We start from the raw sequence: 21,537 nt of genomic DNA, 5'->3' as shown, positions 1-21,537 counted from the left end.
AAACACACAGTGTTCTTCCATGCTCCACCCCTGCCCCTAGTACAAACTTGTTCTGCGAGACCCGGCTCGGGTTTCCACTCCTCTGAGCCTCCGCCTGACTTCTGAGCTGAGTTCAGCTGCTCCCTCCTGTGCCTGCCTGGCCCCATGCCTGGCCCTCTGGCATGGTGCCAGCCACACCGCTCCACAAGTATTTGTCCACACATTCTGTTCCCCACCAAGATGACCAAGATCAGCTGCCGCACGGTGTCTGGCACACAATGATTGCTTTACACAGTAGTGTGAGATTCTCATGTACAGTCAACCCGCTAGAAGAAGGTGACTGATACGATGATACAGGACAGAGGTGCTCTGGGGGGAGGCAGCAGCATCCACAAAACCTCCTTTCCTAAAAATAAAGCCTGGTCACAAAGGCATGGGAGCAGCCTGAAATGCTGGGAGTAGCCCAGTGTGGCAGGTGCAGCCTGAAGCAGGGCAGGGGTAGTGGTCCTGGCGGGCCAGAATTCCCAGAGGATGGAGGCTGAGCAACAAAAAACAGCCTGGTGGCGAACGCCCGGAGGGGCATCCTGCAGGAGCAGAGGGCCTTCTCCGCACCTGTCATGGGGGTGTCAGGCATCCATACAGGGATCTCGTGGGCCACGTGCACCTCACAGACCTGATGCACACATGGTTTCTGGCTTTACTTTTCATTGAGCCTCATGGCCTTGAATCGAGAGGGCCTTTGAGGAGCAGGTGGGGCAGCAGAACGAAACTTGCCCAGGATATCAGCCAAGTCCTGGACAGATGGAGGGAGGTTCCATGACTCACACCACTGAGTCCCAACAGAAACGAGTACCGCCATGGCGACCTACCAGAGATGAGACACAGGTGGACAACAGGGTGTCCCACAGAGGGACAGCCAGTGGACCCAGTGTTGCTTCCACCCTTGCACAACCCCCTTTTCTGGTTACAGCCCTTCTCAGCCTCAGTTTCCCTATCAGTTAGAGGAAGGCATTAGAGGGCTTTGCATATGTGTTCTACCCATGTTCTATTTGTTGGAGTAAATCCTACACATTAAGCCCAGTAGGTCCGGAAGGTAAAGTAGAAGGGGCAGTGAGCAGGTGCCATCCCCTCCCCAGCCTTACTGCCCCCAGAGAAGGAAGATCTGCAGGGAACCCAATCTAGAAAGCACTGGGCAGATTTGTAGTTAGGGTTCCCAAGCTCCAATGACCCCCAAGGCCAAACGGCTGACCTGGGAAGGTGTCATTGGCCCACGTGGGCCATGGTGGCCTGGGGGGCTCTAGGACAGGGAGCCCCAGGAGAAGTCACGGGAGCACAGCTGGCTTCCAGCAGACACAGGAACACAGGCCCTGCTCCCAGACCGGATTTTTCTGATGAAGCCAGAAATCCAGATATTTTGTCCTCTGTGAACTCGGCTCATTTTTAATGCATTATGAGACTATTTCTAGAACAGTTTTAGGCTGACAGAGGATTCTCATATATCTCCTCTTCTTGCCCTCACAAATCCCCCTATTATGAACATCCTACATGATCAGTGCTGTGCGTTCATTAGAACGGCTGGATCCGTACTGCCGAATTGTGACCAACCAGAGTCCATGGCTCACATGTGGTGAATGGTCTGTAGATGCTGACAAATGTGGACCGCCATGTATGCCCGTGGGGACACCATCCCACACAGCAGGCTCACTGCCCCTCAAACCCTGTGTGCTGGTCCCTTCTCTCTGCCCTCCACCAACTCTGGCCACCACGCGTCTTTTCTCTGGCTCCTTACTTTTTGCTGAAAGTCAAAACATCGTAAGTCAAACATGCATTGAATCCGGCCAATGTGTAGACCATCACAGCTCAGCTCCCTGGCACCTGCTTCCGGTGACTGCAGGCTGACGGAGGATCGAATGCATACAGCTAGCCCAACTCGGAATCCGAAGTTTGGTGGCCACTGAGCGCGGCTTGCTTTTGCACCATCGGAGAGCTGCAGCTAAGTGCAGTCGTCGCTAAGTCCGGGCCTGTCTGTAGTGGGTGCTGTGCAGCACGTTGCCTCTCAGACTGGCTCCTTTCACTTAGCGGTGTGCATTCCTCCCACCAGGGCATGGGGGAGGGGAGGGCATGGCTTCTCCTGTCCCCTTTGGACTGGCTCTGGGACCAGCCCCTCTGCCTCAGCCAGCCCCTTGTCTCTTCCCCACGCCCGGGCCTGCCGCAGAGAGACGAGCCACAGCAAAAGGCCCACGGAGCCCTCCTGTGTCCCAGCTGTGTCTGGGGCCAGTGCTCACCCAGAGGCAGCTGGTACAACCTAATAAAAGTTAGCAGCCCTGGTGGGGGCAGCAGGAGCCAGTGATAACTGGATAACATGTCCTGGAGTGGGGCTTACAGTTTATTTCTATACACATGCAGTGTTCATGTAAGAAACATCATACTTGCATGATGGAGGCAACTGAGGTACATGGGTCCAGGACTGGACGGACCTGGGCTCAAAGGCGGCTGCCGGGGTACAGGGTCCCAGCTGGGTGTGTGCCGTCTCTGAGCCCCAGCTTTCTCACCGACCAAAGCAAACGCAGCCATTGCCACTCGGGGGTCTGTGACTGCCTTGCACAATGGACATGCCCGCTATGTATGAGTGCCCTTTCCCTACTGGGCACTGGAGGCCTGGATCTCAGTCCCAGTTTTGCTGGTGTCTGATTGTGTGACCTGGGACCAGTCGTTGAGTCACAGTACCTGCCCCCACCCCTATGTATTTTTAAACTTCTCATTGAGAACCTTTATTTTTTCAATAGAAAAAATTTTATGTATGTACTCAGAAAGCACACATCATAGCATCTTTAATGGATTTACAAAGACTGGACGCCCTGTGTACTCCAGCTGTTTTTGCAAGTAACATTGTTTTGTAGCCTAGCCCTGCCCATTTATTTCTGGATCTGTCTGCATCTACCTCTGCTTGTGCACCACATGGACAAAACAGAGCCATTGAAACGGAGAGTGCATGACTGCAAGGCATCCAGCAAAAGCCTCCCGCCCCTTCCCGGTAGCGGTTCGCGGTGTGCAGATAGTAAAATCGCGTTATGCGTTCTGTCGGGGAGCAGTTGGGTAGTTTCGACTCTGGGGCTATCCTGAGTAATCTGCTTGGATCGTACCGTGGGTGAAATGTGCATATTCCTTTCTGGTGAGTCTTCTGGGCCCAGAACCGTTAGAGCACAGGGAAGGTGTGAATTCAGCCTAATTTTTAAATGGTCAGTCTTCCAGAGTGACGGTGCCATCATCGCGTCCCCCACAACAGGGTCTGGGAGCTAGCCTGGCTCCGTCCCCTTTCAGCACCTGAGATGGCCTGTGTTTCTCTCTGCAGCTGCTTCTCTGCCCCGTGTTCATGGGTGCTTTTCTTCTCTCCACGCGATTTCTGTTTGGGCACCTTCCCTGCTCCACAGGGCCGCCACTTCAGCTCTGGAGACTTCGATCACTTAGGAAGCGCTTCTTCTTAGCCTGGCTCCTGAATTATTTACGGATCCATGCTTCTCTTCCCACTAAATGTTGTCGTCTCCAGGAAAAGGAACCACACATTTCCATTTCTCTAAAGTCCCTGGGAAGACATGGATTTGCACGTCTTCAGCATCGGAGTGGCCTGGTGAACGTGCTAAGCTTCTCTGGGCTTCAGGCTCCCCCATCTGTAAAATGAGAGGCTTCACTTAAAATTTAAAACGTTTTAAAGTCTTTTGATCTCCAGCACTCTGTGCCAAATGATGTGGTGGGGAGACTGGGAGAGATGCCCACACACAACTGTAAATAATGGACCACCCGCTCCCAAATGTCCTTGTGAACCTCAACTAGCCCTCTGCTGGAACAGAGACATTTGTCCATTCACATTCTCCTTCTAACACATACAAGGGCGCTTCCAAAAGTTCGTGGAACTTTGTCTTAAAAAGGCAAGACATTTTGAAGCCTGTGCATAGTTTTTCCCAAAATACGCAGTTTTCATGAACGTTTGAAGTCCCCACGTAGTTCCCAGGCACCACGAGCATTCCCAGCACTGCCCTAGGAATGTGGGATGACCATGCTGGAACAGGTACCCCATTGTGATAGACAGCTCTGGCGGGAGAGGGGCAAGGAGGCTGGACTGTGGGCCTGGGAATCCTGGCACATCCACGGGAGCTTGTAACCGCCACGTGCATCTGAGAAAGGCGAGAGTCGTGGGAAATGTCGACCCCAATGAACATCATGGGAAGCTGTGGGATGAGTGGGTGACCAGGGAAGGGAGTGGGCTTTGCCACGTCGTGGGAGGGAGGGGTTGGCCTGGGGCATTGCTGCCTTCAGAGATGCAGACCGGACAGATGTGACCCTCAGCATTCTCAGGCCTGACTTTGTTTGCAACCAGACTTCTGGGCAGTGTGTAAGGACCAAGGGACAGGCTGCTCTGAGACCTCTTGAACTTAACTGACCCCCAACAACTGTCAAAATGCAAAGACGAGGTGGAGAAAATGAAGGGACTAAGCCGGTCTGTGAGACATCAGCTTCGAATATGTGAAAAGGAAACCAGCCAGCAAGTATGAATCCACTGAAGCCCCACCCCCAGCCACGGGATGAACCCTGTCATCCCTGTTTTACAGAGTGAAACTGAAACACGCAACGTTTGGGCGCTTCCGCAGGGCCAGCTTCTAAGACTGGAGCCAGGATTACAAACTCGGGCAGAGGAGCCTCAGACCACGACGCTTCCACAGGTGCGATGCCAGGGAGCTGTGGCCGTGGGAGACCCCTCACCTGCAGGTCAGAACGGGGCTCTGGCAGCTCGGCCCACGTTAGGATGGATGAAATCCCAAAGGGGCTCTACTTCATCTACCCTCTTCTGATTTTACAAAGTGTCTGGGATTGGATGTCCCAGAGCCAAGGGTTCATTAATGCCAATTATAGTGCAACAACCATGCCACAGGCCAGAACCAGCATCAACACAGCAGTAAGAAGTCATCCCACGAGGGCAGGAGAGCTCCCGGGGAGCAGGACGCAGTCACGTGGGAAGGAAGGGATTGTCACTGTGCACTGAGTGTAACTTGCCCGGGTCTCAGAGCCAAACTTGAAGCCGAATCAGTCTCACGAGGAAGTCTGGGGTTTGTAGACATCTTTCTCTACACCAAACCCAGTATGTAGATGGTGTAAGTATGTGTCAGTCAAGCATGGCGCCGGCCGGCTGTTTAGAAGGCAAAGGATGGCCAGCGCCACGGCTCACTAGGCTAATCCTCCGCCTTGTGGGTTCTAGTCCTGGTCAGGGCGCCGGATTCTGTCCCGGTTGCCCCTCTTCCAGGCCAGCTCTCTGCTGTGGCCCACGAGGGCAGTGGAGGATGGCCCAACTGCTTGGGCCCTGCACCCCATGGGAGACCAGGATAAGTACCTGGTTCCTGCCATCAGATCAGCGCAGTGCGCCGGCCGCAGCTTGCCGGCCTTGGCAGCCACTGGAGGGTGAACCAGTGGCAAAAGGAAGACCTTTCTCTCTGTCTCTCTCTCTCTCTCACTGTCCACTCTGCCTGTAAAAAAATAAAAAAAAATAATAAAAAATAAAAAAAAAGAAGGCAAAGGACGGTGTGTGTGGTGGTTTGTACTACTGTCCCAAGATGCCACCCCGCCCCGTCGGTTCACCTGTTGCTGTGCGGCTGCTCATCTTCTCCCCCCAGAACCCAGTGTGGCTTCTCTGCCCCGGACTCTGAATGTGATCATGGAACTTGCTTTGGCCAGTGGGACGGTAGGAGAGCTTGAGAAAGCACTGGACGTTTCTGTTCAGCTCCTCGGTTGCTGCTTCCATCGCCACTCAGAGGACGGGCTGAGGGAAGTCACGTCCGGGGGGGACATGGAGCCCACTTAAAAGCGGAGTTGCCACTGCTAAGGGGCCCCGCCAAGGGCGGAGTTCCCTTTCAATCCGCACCTGCGTGAGCAGGCCTCCCGGAGCCCAGCCCAGACGGTCCAGCCTCAGCCCAGCCCAGGCCCGGGAGCTACAACAATGAGTAGTTTCTGTGTTAAGCCACCGAGCGCCGTGCTGGGCAGTTTGTCTGTAACACAGGTGGATTCAGCTGGTCTTGGGCACCTCTTTCTCGAAGTCCAGCCAAGCAATGTTGGCGTCTTGGCCATTTCACTGGGTGAACATAAGTAGCGCAGCTACCCCTCCATGATGCAACCCACACATCCTTAGCCAAAACTTCAGTGCACGGAGCATGTTCGTGAAAGCAAGTTTGAAACGTGGCCAAAAGGATCTTTTTTTCCCTTATTTTTATCATGTGCCCACACAATTTTGGTTAAACCCATGTCCTAGGGGCTGGCTATGTGGTGTAGAAGGTAAAGCTACCACCTGCAGCACCGCCATATCATATGGGCACTGGTTTGAGTCCTGGCTGCTCCACTTTCAATCCAGCTCCCTACTAATGTGCCTGGGAAAGCAGTGGGAGATGGCCCAAGTTCTTGGGTCCCTGCACCCACATGGGAGACCTAGATGAAGCTCCTGGCTCCTGGCTTCAGCCTGGCCCAGCCCTGGCCATTGCAGCCATTTGGGGAATGAACCAGTGAATAGAAGCTCTCTCTCTCTCTCTCTCTCTTTCTCTGCCTCTGTCTCTCTGTAATCTGCCTTTCAAATAAATAAATCAATCTTAAAAACAAAAATGAAAATCCGTGTCCTGAATTTGCTGTGATAGGCTGCGTGAGGTCTGTTTTCTGCATTTGTTTGGGCATGTCTATAAAGTATAGACTGTCTTTCTTTTTAAAAATATTTATTTAAGGCTGGCATTGTGGCATAGTGGGTTAAGCAGCCACCTGTGATGCTGGCATCCCATGTGGGTGCAGGTTCGAGTCCCAGCTGCCCTACTTCTGACCCAGCTCCCTGCTAATGTGCCTGGGAAAGCAGCGGAAGATGGCCTTGGCCCCTGCACCCACGTGAGACCCTTCTCCTCCTTTGTAAACTCTGCCTTTCAAATAAATAAATTTTAATTTTTTAAAATTTATTTAAAAATGAGAGTTAGAGAGAAAGAGAGATCTTCCATCTTCTGGTTCACTCCCCAAATGGCTGCAACAGCCAGGGCTAGACTAGACTGAAGCCTGGAGTCAGGAGCTTCTTCTAAGTCTCCCATGTGAGTACAGAGGACCAAGCACTTGGGCCATCTTCTGTTGCTTTCCCAGGCCATAGCAGAGAGCTGGATCAGAAGTGGAGCAGCTGGGACTTGAACAGGCACCCATATGGGATGCCAGTGTTGCAGGTGGTGGCTTAACTCGCTACACCGCAATGTCGGCCCTATGTTTTCTTTTCCTATAACACAATTCTCCTAAGAAGAATATTCAACAATTGTTTTAAACTTTTGAATATGATATTGTGTCACATGTTGCTATAATTTCAAAACTGAAAATACTTATCTATTTTATTTCATCTCTCATTTTTTTTAAAAAAAATCTAGAATTAACAGGTAAATGAAAAAATTGAATTAATTCTAAAAATTCAAGGAACTAGAGGTATGCTGTTATTTATAACTTTTTCAGCATAGGCACTTTGATGTGTGTGTGCACAGGTTGATTTTAATATAGGGGCCAGTGCTGCGGCATAGAAGGTTAAGCCTTTGCCTGCAACGCTGGCATCCCATGTGGGCCCCCGTTCAGGTCCTGGCTATACCAGTTCCGATCCTGCTCCCTGCTAATGTGCCTGGAAAGCAATGGAAGATGCGCAAGTCCTTGGGTCCCTGCCACCCACGTGGGAGACCTGCATTGAGCACCTGACCCAGTCTAACCCTTTCTCTCAGCCCATCAAATAAATACAGAAATGAAAATTTGAAAATGAAGTTTCAGGCCGGTGCTGTGGCTCACTAGGCTAATCCTCCGCCTGTGGCACCGGCACCCCAGGTTCTAGTCCCGGTTGGGGTGCCGGATTCTGTCCCGGTTGCTCCTCTTCCAGGCCAGCTCTCTGCTGTGGCCCAGGAGTGCAGTAGAGGATGGCCCTGCACCCGCATGGGAGACCAGGAGAAGCACCTGGCTCCTGGCTTAGGATCAGCGCAGCGCGCCAGCCGAAGCGGCCATTTGGGGGGTGAACCAGCGGAAGGAAGACCTTTCTCTCTGTCTCTCTCTCTCTAACTCTGCCTGTCAAAAGAAAAAGAAAGAAAAAAGAAAATAAAGTTTCATTTGGACACAGCCACATCCATTTATTTACACGTCACCTTGGTTTGCCTGTACAAGGTCAGAGAAAGGCAGTTCCAACAGACACCTGGTGGCCTGCAGAACTGGAAATGTTAACTATTTGGCCTTTTACAGAAAAAGATTGCTGATTACTGACACAGATGGAAACCTTAGTTTCTAGTCATGTTACTTCTAAAAAAAAAAAAAAAGCAAAAACAAAAACCCCATTCATTCCGAAGTCATCGAACTGGTTTGACTTGTGTTTTATAACTTGTAAAATAAGTAGTACTTTCAAAAGCATTTCCATGGGGCCAGTACTGCGGATGCAGTACCGAGATCCCATATGGGCGCCGGTTTGAGTTCTAGCTGCTCCACTTCTGATCCAGCTCTCTGCTGTGGCCTGGGAAAGCAGTAGAGGATGGCCCAAGTGCTTGGGTCCCTGCACCTGCATGGGAGACCCAGAAGAAGCTCCTGGCTCCTGGCTTCAGGTTGACCAGGTCCGGCTGTTGCAGCCATTTAAGGAGTGACCCAGTGGACGGAAGAATGATTTCTCTGTCTCTCTTTCTGCCTCTGCCTCTCTGTAACTCTGCCTTCAAATAAATAAATAAATCTAAAAAACAAAAGCATTTTCTTCTGCAGTGTTTTTGAAGTTGGTTTCATCCTTCAAAGTCTGTAGAGATCCAAAGAGAAAACATGTAAGAGGAGGGGGCAGGGTCTCCTCGTGACCAGAGAGGGAGAAAGCAGAGGCGGGAGATGGGACGCTGTGGCTGCAGGGCCTGCTCCCTTGTCCTCGTCCTCCTTCTGGGCGCACGCACAGCAGCTCTTTCTACCTCAGGGCCTTTGCACCAGCCCTTCCTACTGCCTGCATCCCTCTCCTCTTGATGCCCGCCTCGCTGGTTCCTTCTTGTCACGCAGGTCTAGGCTCTCAAGCGTCCCTGCTTGCAGAACCCACCCCTCTCCAAAGAATCACCCCCTCCTGCTGCAGTGGAAAACATTCCCCTCCGTGCGTTTCCCCTCCGTGTCACTCCCTAGGTGAAACGTCTCCTGCTTGTTTAGTGCCAGTCGCTGCAGACCCCATGAGAGGATTCTCACCTGTCTCTTTCATCGTCGGATCCCCTAGGCGCTGTCTGGAACATCCTGAGTTCCAGAGGACAAGAATAAATGGATTAATGGAATGAGTTGAATCCACTAGGGAATTCATTCCATTGATTGCTTAATTAACAGAATGGATTAATGAGAAATTACTGGCCAAATGGTCACCGCTGAGCCCTAGGTCTCTGCTTCTCTCCCTGCTGAGCCAGACGTCACAGCGGACGGCTGCAGGCAGGATTTATTGTTTACGAGAAGAGAGAGCCACACACAACATGGATCGCATGTCAGAGAGGGCTCCAGGTGCCCATCCTGCCTTCCTGAATTCCCCTCCCACCTTTGAAACTTGCAACACTGACAGCATGCCCCCTGTTTGCCAGGTGCTGGGACTTGTGCACTGGGGGAGAGCTCCAGTCCAGAGAGGAAGTCACGGGCAACTGTCACATGTGGGAGGGAGCCCTAGAGCATGCCCAGGAATCCTGCAGGAGGGACATCAGCTCCAACCTGCCTGGACAGGGAGAGAGAGCATGGCCAGTATGCGGCTGCCTTCACAAGCCAGGCAGCAGGGGTGCCTCAGGGACCTTGCACGTGCAGGGGGAACGGAGGTGAAGCTGCAGGACACTCAGTGGAGAGGTGAGCTGGCCACTGGCCGCCATCCCTGGGCAGCAGGATGGGCTTGGACAGCGAACAGAGGAGGGGTACAGTCCCTCATCCCCTGCCACATTGTCACTCTGCCCTGGGCATAGGCAGCTCCCTCCTTTAAAGGCTTCGGGCCTGTGCTGGATAACCTGGCCAACAGGTGCCATAGCTGACAGAACATCCAGGGCTGGGGACCAGGCAAGTCCTAGACTATCCAGAACACGTTGGTCACCAGCCCACCTACACTGCTGTGGTCCTAGTGGTTTATTCTGACAGTGAAACCCTTGTGTTGTGCTTTAGTAGAGAGTGGCTGCCCTGTGTCCCCACGCCCCTGCCAGCCCAGCCTGTGGCCCAGATGAACAAAGCCGGGCTGAGATGTGCAGTAGCAGCCCGTGGAGGCATCCCTGCACAGACAGCCTGGCGTGGCGTGACGTGATGGAAAATTAGTCACCTCTTTTTTTTTTTTTTTTTTTTTTTTTTTTTTGACAGGCAGAGTGGACAGTGAGAGAGAGAGACAGAGAGAAAGGTCTTCCTTTGCCGTTGGTTCACCCTCCAATGGCCGCCGCGGCCGGCGCACTGCGCTGATCCGATGGCAGGAGCCAGGTGCTTCTCCTGGTCTCCCATGGGGTGCAGGGCCCAAGTACTCGGGCCATCCTCCACTGCACTCTCTGGCCACAGCAGAGAGCTGGCCTGGAAGAGGGGCAACCGGGACAGAATCTGGCGCCCCGACCGGGACTAGAACCCAGGGTGCCGGCGCCGCAAGGCGAAGGATTAGCCTAGTGAGCCGCGGCGCCGGCCAAGAAAATTAGTCACCTCTTAAGGCGAGACTGTTGAGAAATAACTGGCGACACTTGAGGCTCCCAAGGCCACATTTCTCTGAAGGCTGTCGGTTTTCTCTGGGCTGTTGCAGCATCCGTCTCTGAGCCAGGTGCTGCAGGGGCTTCATAAATGTGGGCTTTGGGCTGTGCCGCCTGTTAGAGGCAGACGTGGGCATTGCTGAGCTGCTCTGAATTGAGGGAGGTGACTGATCCCAGCCCCCAGCCCCCAGCCCCCAGTCCCCAGCCCCCAGCCCCGTGGCCTGCCCAGTTCAGGGAAAAGGTGCTCAAAGGGTATTTCCGGCTGGGTTCAGCCAAGGGCGGATTCTGGCAGGAGAGCGAGAGGCAGGAGGAGAGCCAGGCCTGCACATTTCTGCCGTGCTCTCCTCCTCTGTGAGGTTGTGGGGGCCGTGGCACGTCTGCCACCTTGGTGAGGGTGGCCTTCCCTATGCAGTTGCCCTCCTGGTGCTGGGTGCCAGTAAGTGCTTTCCCCCTCTCTGCAGGCCTGGGCTTGGGAGTGGGCGCTGAAGTGCTGTGTTTGTCTCTTTGCTTCCTTAAACCATGGCCTCTCTCTCTCTCTCTCTCTAACACAGAGAAAGAGATTCAGCACTCCTATCTGCTGGTTTACTCTCCAGATCCCTGCAATGGGCAAGGTTTGTGGGGAGCAACTGGGAGCAACTCAGACTAGACTAAGTTACTGGAATTAAGACTTATTCTATGCATCTGCTCTCCCACAATATGGCGCTGGGAGAGGAGGAAACAGCTTCTACACAGCTGCCTCCAGTTCAACCAATAAACAGCAGGAGCTGATCCTGATTGGAGGAGAGCAGCGTACTCGGCGTGTGGGTAGCAGAGTTGGGATTGGTGGAAGAGGACTATAAAGGAGGAGAGAGACAACATGCACCAGGAACATCTATCTGAAGGAACACCTGAGCAGCCCCCAAGAGAGCCGGCCGGCAGTGTGCCGCTCCCCCGCGGAAGTGGGGAAAGTGGCTAGGGGGAACCGCCATTCCACGGAGGTGGAAGGGTCAGTAGCCAACCCGGGAAGAACCAGCAGCAAACCCGGGGAGGGCCGAGCAGACAGAAAGAACAGCGCAGGGTCCAGTGTCGTTCCTCCACGAAGACGGGGAGCGACATAATGGTGCCGTGACTCGGATAGGAAGCCTAGGCAGGGTTTAGTGTCATTCCTCCATGAAGAGGGGGAGCGACAAAGGTTGAGCCAGGGCTGAATGTGGGAGCCAGGCTCTCCATCCAGGTCTCCCCCTGGCTGGCAGGAACCCAGCTATCTGAGCCAGCACCGCTGGTTTCCAGGGTCTGCTTAGCAGGAAGCTCAAGTCTCCCGACTCTCAAACAGGACAGGGGCTTCCTAACAAGCACCTTAACTGTGGGGCCACACGCCAGCCCCGCACACTGTAGAGTATCTTCAGTAAGCTCTGTGTATGTCTCCCAGTTGGAAGTGAGTGCTTCTGTGTCCTGCAGGGGCCTGATGCTAAGAAGCTGAGCAGTGCAATGAGAGGAAAGGGCCTGGTGCTTGATCTCTGACGTACTGACTGCAGCGGGTTGACCAGATGCTCCATCAGAGTCCCTCTAGGATCCACTGAGCAGAGTTCATATTTGTCTCTCAGAGGTTGTGTATTAATCGGCTTGGGCTGACTTAGCAAATACCAAAGACCAGGTAGCTTCAACAACAGAAATGTATTTTTTCATGGCTCTGGAGGCAGAATGTCCAAGTTCAAGGTTGGTTTTATTCTGCGGCTTCCCTAGAGGAGACGGGCCACCTTCTCTCTGCATCTTACACGGTCCTGCCTTTGTGCATGTCTGTGTCCTAATATCTTCTTGTGAGGACAGCAGGGTCCACTCCTATGACCTCCTCTCCCCTGAATCACCTCTTTAAAGGACACATATCCAAACGCAGTCACTTTCAAGGGGCCTGGGGGACAGGAGGGTGCAGGCCACCTAGGAACAGGCTGTAAGCACCCCAGGACTGGGAACCGTGTGCTTCGTAGCTCTTCGTTGCCAGTGGTCCTGATTCCTGTTGCCACTCACTGCTCATCTTTTTTTTTTTTTTTTTTTTTTTTTTTACAGGCAGAGTGGACAGTGAGAGAGACAGAGAGACAGAGAGAAAGGTCTTCCTTTTGCCATTGGTTCACCCTCCAATGACCGCCACGGCCAGCGCACCGTGCTGATCCGATGGCAGGAGCTAGGTACTTATCCTGGTCTCCCATGGGGTGCAGGGCCCAAGGACTTGGGCCATCCTCCACTGCACTCCCTGGCCACAGCAGAGAGCTGGCCTGGAAGAAGGGCAACCGGGACAGAATCCGGCGCCCCGACTGGGACTAGAACCCGGTGTGCCGGCGCCGCAAGGCGGAGGATTAGCCTAGTGAGCTGCAGCGCCGGCCTTACTGCTCATCTTAAAGTCCCACGGCCCCCACTCAGCTTCCTCATCTGTAAGATGAGGGGCTCCCGCCTGGGTCTCACTCACCCCGAGGCCCACACAAGGGGCCTCTTGGCTCCGTTCCTGTTTGTCTTCTGGGCAGCTGTGCTTCCCGTCAGGATCTGAGCAGCTGTCTCCACAACACAAGCTGCGGGTCACCAGGGGCCGGCCAGTGAGAGCTTGTGCAGGTGTCTCCTTTCGCCTGGGACAGGGCGGGGGGACAACCCAAAACACCACCTGAATGATGCTGGTGGAGGAGGGTCACCTTGGGTTGCAGCACGGTGGGCCCTGGTTTCCCATATCCTTGTCCCCGCTCATGACCACAGATCCTCATGGCCAGCAGGCTCCGTCTCACTACTGTGCCTTTGCCCAGGTTGTCCCCTTCTGCCTGAAGCAGTGTCTAGAGTCCCCAAGTCCCGCAGAAGGACCCTGTCTCTGCCCTAGGGGACCACAGCCCGGGGCCGTGTGCTTTGCCTGAAGCTCCTCTCTGCTCCGCGCACTGAATTATACTCTTCTTATGCCCCACTCCTGTAGCTGGGCCCCAGAATGGGGAGCGCAGACCCTGGCCTGCACTTGTGCCACCACAGAGAACAGTTCTGGCTTTCTGCAGGCATTCCACAAACGCCTAAGGAATGAACCAAGGAGCCGGCTCCCTTTTCCTAATAAATACACACACACACACACACACACACACACACACACACCCCAGTGTTACTCAGCTCACAGGCCGGCTGCTGTTTCACTTCCTTGCACTAAACTGTCAGTTCCTGACCAGCTTCCTCAGCCACGTGGGCTCAGGGAGAGGGCCTGGGGAGGTGAGCTTGTCCCTGCTGCTGGCCTGCAGGGCCCCGGAGGTCAGCAGGGAGGGCAGGTGCAGTAACAGGTGTGGAAGGGGTTGTGGGAGTCACTCGCCTGCGTGGGACGTGGATCGGCTCCAGAAGGAAGGAGAGGAGAGCAGCAGGGGGAGAAGTGTGCTGCGGGCAGGGTTTGGACACAGGTGAAGACGCCGAGTCGTAAAAAGACCTGGCACCCCTGAGACGTGGCGAGCTGTCAGAGGGGTGCAGCTTGTGTGGCTCGAGACAAAGCACACGCGTGCTATACACAGAGGAGCAGCACGCTCACTTCCTCCGTGCCGTCTGCCTCCCCCACCCACCTGGTACATGCGGGATCACAAAACAAAACAAAAAGCCCTCCTCGCATGTGCAGAAGAGAGCCTGGGCTAACCGTGACCTCAGCACAGTCACTCAGCCCCTCTCAGCATCTGTTGTCTCATCTTTAGCACAAGGCTTCTCACTCCTGCCCTCCCCTACCGGACGGGCAGGCGGCGTGCAGGCTGCATGGGATGGAAGGGTGTGGAAAACGCCAGGAGGCTGGGCTACGCAATCCTACCTTTCATTTTATTCCATTTCACTGCCACCCATTTCGGCGGCAGCAGCTCTCTGCCACACAGCCTGGGCCCGCCGTGGTCGCACAGCTTAACCAGGAGCAGACCTGGATATTGGCCAGGGGATCCCGGTGAAAAGTGCCTGCTTACCACCAGCTCCCGTGTCCCCTGCGTGGCTCCTGTTAGCCGAGCAGCCTTCCCCGGGTTGTCCTTGGTGCCATTTGCTTTCGTTGCTTCCTTCTTTCAGAGAGGAAGACAGGCTCCCCATCTGTCCTCCCCGGTCCACGTCCTAACCACCCTCAGACCTCAGGCGCGTTTCTCCTCTTACCTTCCGTCAACATTCTTTGGTTGCAAGACAGCTTGGAGTCCACCCAAGGTCTACTGTATTCCTCTGTTGCTTCCTAAGACTGTATCCTCCCCATAAATGGACACAGAGACCCTCAAAACCCTCCCCCAGATGGAAATCCTAGCTGTCTACTGCTGCCCAACACACCACCCCCATGATCAACTGCCGTCTCTCCTCTGGACTGCAAAGTTTTGCACTGCGCAGAGTAGCGGAGGTCGCCACGAGGCTGCATTGGGAACAGCGGGGACCTGATGTCCCGGCCACCCCTTCCCCTCTGGGCCTCTCTGCATGCAGCTCCTCCCACCTGGCAGGGCTGCTTGAGCTTCCTTACAGCATGGACGCCGACCTTCCGGAAGCCACATTCCAATGGCTGTGCTTGTCCATCTTTTGCTTGGGCGTGTCCTGTTGTTTGTGCACCACACCTGCCTGTGGCGCATCGGTCAAAGCAAGTCACACGGCCAGACCCAAAGTCAGTGGCACAGGGGCCTCTGCCAGGGTGGGATGGCAGAGAGGCTTGGTTCACTGGGGACTGCCCACGATACCTTGCTTTTCTGCTGGCCTTCACAACAAGGGCCCGAGAAGCCCCTCTGTGGCTTGGGTTTGGCCGATTCAGGTGACAACGTCTCGTGTTTTCTTTCTGCAGGTTTCCTCCTCTCTGCTTCCAAAGGAGCTTCAGCAGGAACTGCCAGCCGCTCTCCCGAGACCTGCAGGTGCACCTGCTTGGGGCCTCCCTGAGGGCTGCCTCCTTTTCTGCGAAGGCACCAGCACTGTCATCAGGCTCTTGTCTTTCTATTCATGGGAAACTAGTTTACTCCCCTCTCCTCACTCCTTTGAAGACGTGGAAATCCACAGACTTCAAGGCTACTTTTCTAAGCTAACGGTTGGTGGCAGCCCTTGGATCTCAACGAGGCCTATGAGCAAGGTTCTCCCTTACTCGCGGCTGCCGTGTGTTACTATTGGTCCTCAAATGGACCCAGGCCACTTGACCCAGAACCAGCACCACCGCAGCGTCAGCCACGCTCTCGGCACTGCCCTCTCACTCCCCTCCCACAGCTCCCTCCTCCTGGGGTCGGTACCTCTTGCCCAGAAGAGGAGAGCAGAGTACGTAGGTGGTTTATTCAACAGCACAGAGCTACTGAGCGGGAGAACTAGGAGCAGAACCCCGACACTAGGTCTGCAGACCACCGTCCTCCCTTCTCGGAAGAGGCAGTGTGTGCTTTGGTAAAGCGCTGCGAAATTTCCAAAGGATGGTGGGTGAAAAGCAAATGCCCCAGTGAGCCAGGTCTCCGGGCCCAGACGCCATCCCCTAAGCTGTCTGCTCTCACCAGTTTCTCTGGCCGTTTTCCAGGACTCTCTGCACACAGGAGCATGTTCATGTAAGTCCTGCAGCAGCCGTTCCCAAAGGGCGGCCTGCTGTCCACGTTGCCTGCACCCTGCTTATGTTGCAGCACACCCTGTGTCCCCGTAAGTTAACCTTATTCTTTCAAGCATCTGCATCCTGTTGCCATGTATAGCTGAACACTTTCCTTCAACCTTCTTGTCACCCACACCATATACCCGCGTGGTCTTGAAATCTGTTTCTTCTCTATTCTGAACATCTGAAAGCTTATAAGAGTGCTACAAAATAAGTGTTTAAGCTACCTATTGCTCCTTTTCCTCACCTGTGCTCACCCCCAGAGTCGACCCCTCGCCCATCTTTCTCGCTCCATCCTTTCTTCCTTCCACATCTGTTTATTGAGTTCCGGCTGTGGGGCTGACACTGCTAGGTCCTGGGAGCTCTCCTGGTTTTCCGTCTTTGTTGCTGGAATCCAAGGCCACCCTCCTTTGTTTCCCTCATAGCCTTGCTACTCCTAAAAGAAAATTTCTTGCCCTTATAAATCTGGGTATCCTCCCAAACTATTTAAACCCCTTTTGTGAATCAAAGCTTAAAATGTTACAGATAAAACTTTCTTGAACATTTGCACAAATTATCCTGTTTCAATATAACTATGGATGGATTTTTGCTTTTTTTTTTTCTTTTTTAAGACTTATTATTTAATAGGCAGAGCTACAGACAGAGAGGGAAGAGAGGGAGAGATGCAGAGAGAGGTCTTCTATTCTCTGGTTCACTCCCCAAATGGCATGATGACCAGGGCTGGGTCAGGTTGAAGCCAGGAGCAGCAGCTTCATCTGGGTCTGCCTTGTGGGTGCAGGGGCCCAAGCACTTGGGCCTTGTTCCACTGCTTTCCCAGGCCATTAGCAGGGAGTTGGATCAGATGTGGAGCAGCCAGAACTTGAACCTCCATCCATATGAGATGCTGGCATCACAGGAGGTGGCTTTACCTGCTACACCACAGTACCAGCTCCGACTGTGACTTTTAAATGCTGCAAACACCTTGAGAACACAGAAGGTTCTACTGCACCCATACCTAAGCCTGTTTATAAAATGCATTTCCATGGACAGGACCCATTTCCTCACCTCTATTAAAACTTATTTATGAAGTTTTCCAGGCACAGAAGGGAAAGATGATCTTTCTCAGGGGCCCTGAAGTCACAGCCTCTGGACCACTGACTCCCAGGTTCTTGGTTGGGACACAGAATCCTCCAAGGTGACTCATGGCAGCAGGTGTTCGCTGCAGACCGGGCTCGACTGTTGTGTCAACAGGACTCAGGAGAAGTTCTTGCAGTCTTCGCTGTGATGTACTGTAAGTTTTCAGAACATCACGTTCTGCGTCAGCTCACGATGATCGACATTATGTATTCTTTGCATGTCACTGTAAACAGCAGGGCCATGTAGCAGCTTAAGCTGTCAGCTGGTTTCCCAGCACCTCTGGCTAATCCATAGCTTGCGACACAAATTACTGAGCTCTCTACCTGCCCCTTCTGAGTCCTGACCTGCCTCTTTCTGGCCTTGACACAGTTCCCACCCTGTGTGGAAGTCTTGGACTTACTCATAGTAAGCCTATCTGCCTTTCCCAAGGATGGCCTTTCGGGTAGACAGACAGAGTTTTGAGTAGGAAACAGAACCTCATGTACACAAAACTCACCTGCTTATTAAAATAGCCTATTTTTATCCTTCTTTGAATTGTAACTAGCTTTTTAATTATAGTTACATGCATATTTTTGCACACATATTAGCTTTTCTCCCTAATGATTAAGGGCTTCTGACTTTTCCTAACCCACTTGCAGGGCAGCAACAACAGCTGTGCTGGTGTTCTTGGTGGTATGTACACTGTCTTGGTGGCATGTGCACTGTCTTGGTGGTACATACACTGTCTTGGTGGCATGTACACTGTCTTGGTGGTACGTGCACTGTCTTGGTGGTACATATACTGTCTTGGTGGTACATATACTGTCTTCGTGGCATGTACACTGACTTGGTGGCATGTACACTGTCTTGGTGGCATGTACACTGTCTTGGTGGTACATACACTGTCTTGGTGGTATGTACACTGTCTTGGTGGTACGTACACTGTCTTGGTGGTACATACACTGTCTTGGTGGTACATATACTGTCTTGGTGGCATGTACACTGTCTTGGTGGTACATATACTGTCTTGGTGGTACATACACTGTCTTGGTGGTACATATACTGTCTTGGTGGCATGTACACTGTCTTGGTGGTACATATACTGTCTTGGTGGCATGTACACTGTCTTGGTGGTACATACACTGTCTTGGTGGTATATACACTGTCTTGGTGGCATGTACACTGTCTTGGTGGTATGTACACTGTCTTGGTGGTACATACACTGTCTTGGTGGTATGTACACTGTCTTGGTGGTATGTACACTGTCTTGGTGGTACGTACACTGTCTTGGTGGCATGTACACTGTCTTGGTGGTATGTACACTGTCTTGGTGGTACATACACTGTCTTGGTGGTACATATACTGACTTGGTGGTATGTACACTGTCTTGGTGGTACATATACTGTCTTGGTGGCATGTACACTGTCTTGGTGGTACATACACTGTCTTGGTGGCATGTACACTGTCTTGGTGGCATGTACATTGTCTTGGTGGCATGTACATTGTCTTGGTGGTATGTACACTGTCTTGGTGGTACATATACTGTCTTGGTGGCATGTACACTGTCTTGGTGGTACGTACACTGTCTTGGTGGCATGTACATTGTCTTGGTGGTATGTACACTGTCTTGGTGGTACATATACTGTCTTGGTGGCATGTACACTGTCTTGGTGGTACATACACTGTCTTGGTGGTATATACACTGTCTTGGTGGCATGTACACTGTCTTGGTGGTATGTACACTGTCTTGGTGGTACGTACACTGTCTTGGTGGCATGTACACTGTCTTGGTGGTATGTACACTGTCTTGGTGGTACGTACACTGTCTTGGTGGCATGTACACTGTCTTGGTGGCACGTACACTGTCTTGGTGGTATGTACACTGTCTTGGTGGCATGTACACTGTCTTGGTGGCATGTACACTGTCTTGGTGGTACATACACTGTCTTGGTGGCATGTGCACTGACTTAGTGGTATGTACACTGTCCCAGTCTGGTTGCAGGGAGCCTCCTTTGCAGCTGGCTCCTCTGTGCCTTCAGTAGGGCCCAGCATGCTCTTAGGCATGGGCGGGCTTTCTGTCCACAGCAGCGTGTCTTGGGCCATTCCAATGTTCTCCTACTCCCACATTTAAGCAGCCTGGCTACTACTCATAGTACTAATACTAATAATAGCAAGTGTTTGGGCACTGAGGGTGCACCTAGGTATGCTGCAGGTAGACAGGTGAAGAGATGGACTCACTGACTTTGGAAGAGACAGGTAAAGATATCACTTCCCAAGCCCCTGATTACAGTCATGGTGAGACCAGCTGCAAAGTTCTAACATTACTATATCCTTTTCTTTTTTTCTTTTCTTTTCTTCTTCTTTTTCTTTTTTTTGACAGGCAGAGTGGACAGCGAGAGAGAGACAGAGAGAAAGGTCTTCCTTTTGCCGTTGGTTCACCCTCCAATGGCCGCTGCAGCCGGTGCACTGCGCTGATCCTAAGCCAGGAGCCAGGTGCTTCTCCTGGTCTCCAAATGTGGGTGCAGGGCCCAAGGACTTGGGCCATCCTCATTGCACTCCCTGGCCACAGCAGAGAGCTGGCCTGGAAGAGGGGCAACCGGGACAGAATCTGGCACCCCGACCGGGACTAGAACCTGGGGTGCCGGCGCCACAGGTGGAGGATTAGCCTAGTGAGCCACTGCCCCGGCCTATATCCTTTTCTTTTACACATTTTTTTTATTTGACAGAGTTATGGACAGTGAGAGAGAGAGAGAGAGAGAGAGAGAGAGAGAAAGGTCTTCCTTCTGTTGGTTCACTCCCCAAATGGCCGCTATGGCCGGAGCTGTTCCGATCCAAAGTCAGGAGCCAGGTGCTTCTTCCTGGTCTCCCATGTGGGTGCAGTGGCCCAAGCATTTGGGCCATCCTCCACTGCCTTCCCGGGCCACAACAGAGCTGGACTGGAAGAGGAGCAACCGAGACTAGAACCCAGCGTCCATATGGGATGCCGGTGCCGCAGGTGGAGGATTAACCAAGTGAGCCACGGCGCCGGCCCCTTAAACAATGTTTTTTAAAAAAGATTTATTTATTCTGAAAGTTAGAGACAGAGATCTTCTATCAGCTCGTTCACTCCCCTGATGGGAACAGCCAGCACCAAGCCAGGCCAAATCCAGGAGCTTCATCTGGGCCTCCCATGTGGGTGCAGGGGCCCACGCATTTGGGTCATCTTCCACTGCTTTTCCATGTTATTAGCAGGGAGTGGATTTGGAAATGCAGCAGCCAGGACTTGAACCGACGCCCACAGGGGCTGCCACTGTCACAGGTAGTGGCTGTATCTGCTATGCCACAACATCGGCCCCTACACAATTTTTTAAACGGATTTTTTTTCCCTACAATGTGCCTATTTAGATTTTTACTCTTAAATTGTAACAATCCCCACTTCTGATGTTATCTTCATTGTGTGACTTGAAACCCATTATTCCTTGGCCACCCCTAGATATCCTTTATCAAAACCTACTTTCAAGAAAGCACCTTAGAGCGGCGCTGTGGCATAGTGGGCTAAACCTCTGCTTGTGATGCCTGCATCCCGTGTGGTTGCTGGTTCAAGTCCAGCTGCTCCACTTCTGATCCAGCTCCCTGCTGATGACCTGGGAAAAGCAGCAGAGGACGGACCAAGTGCTTGGGCCCCTGCACCCATGTGGGAGACGCGTATGAAACTCCTGGCTCCCGGCTTTGACTTGGCCCAGCCCAGCCACTGCAGTCATCTAGGGAGTGAACCAGCAGATGGAAGATCTCTCTCCCCAAGTCTTTCAAATATATTTTTAAGAAAGCATGTTATGAAATTATGGAATAAACTACTGTTTTCAGGCAAATGCCATCTGTCTCATAGCTACTAGGTATAATTATAAAATTATGGATGCAAACATTAAATTATGCATCTGAGTTACATAACTAGAAGCCGTTTCATGTTGGTAACGTTGTTGACACAAACCCCTTGACGGGCTGGCCTCCTGGGGCTGTCGACTCCGCACCCTGGGCCAGCTGGGGTGCTGAGCCCTGCTAGGAATCACCACCGCAGAGGATGCCATCAACTGTGAAATTCTGGGTGGTTATGTGTAATTCCACTAATGCTTTTTCATTAATCAAAGGCAATTTGAAATAATGCTGGCAGATGAAAGAATAAAGACGACTGCTGCCTGAAAAGGTGCAAATGCCAGGGCCAGACACTCCTGG

Source organism: Oryctolagus cuniculus, chromosome 6 (assembly GCF_051225735.1).
Source record: "Oryctolagus cuniculus isolate XC-2025 breed Fujian yellow rabbit chromosome 6, ASM5122573v1, whole genome shotgun sequence".
NCBI classification, from domain to species: Eukaryota; Metazoa; Chordata; class Mammalia; order Lagomorpha; family Leporidae; genus Oryctolagus; species Oryctolagus cuniculus.
This window is presented reverse-complemented; position numbering follows the sequence as displayed.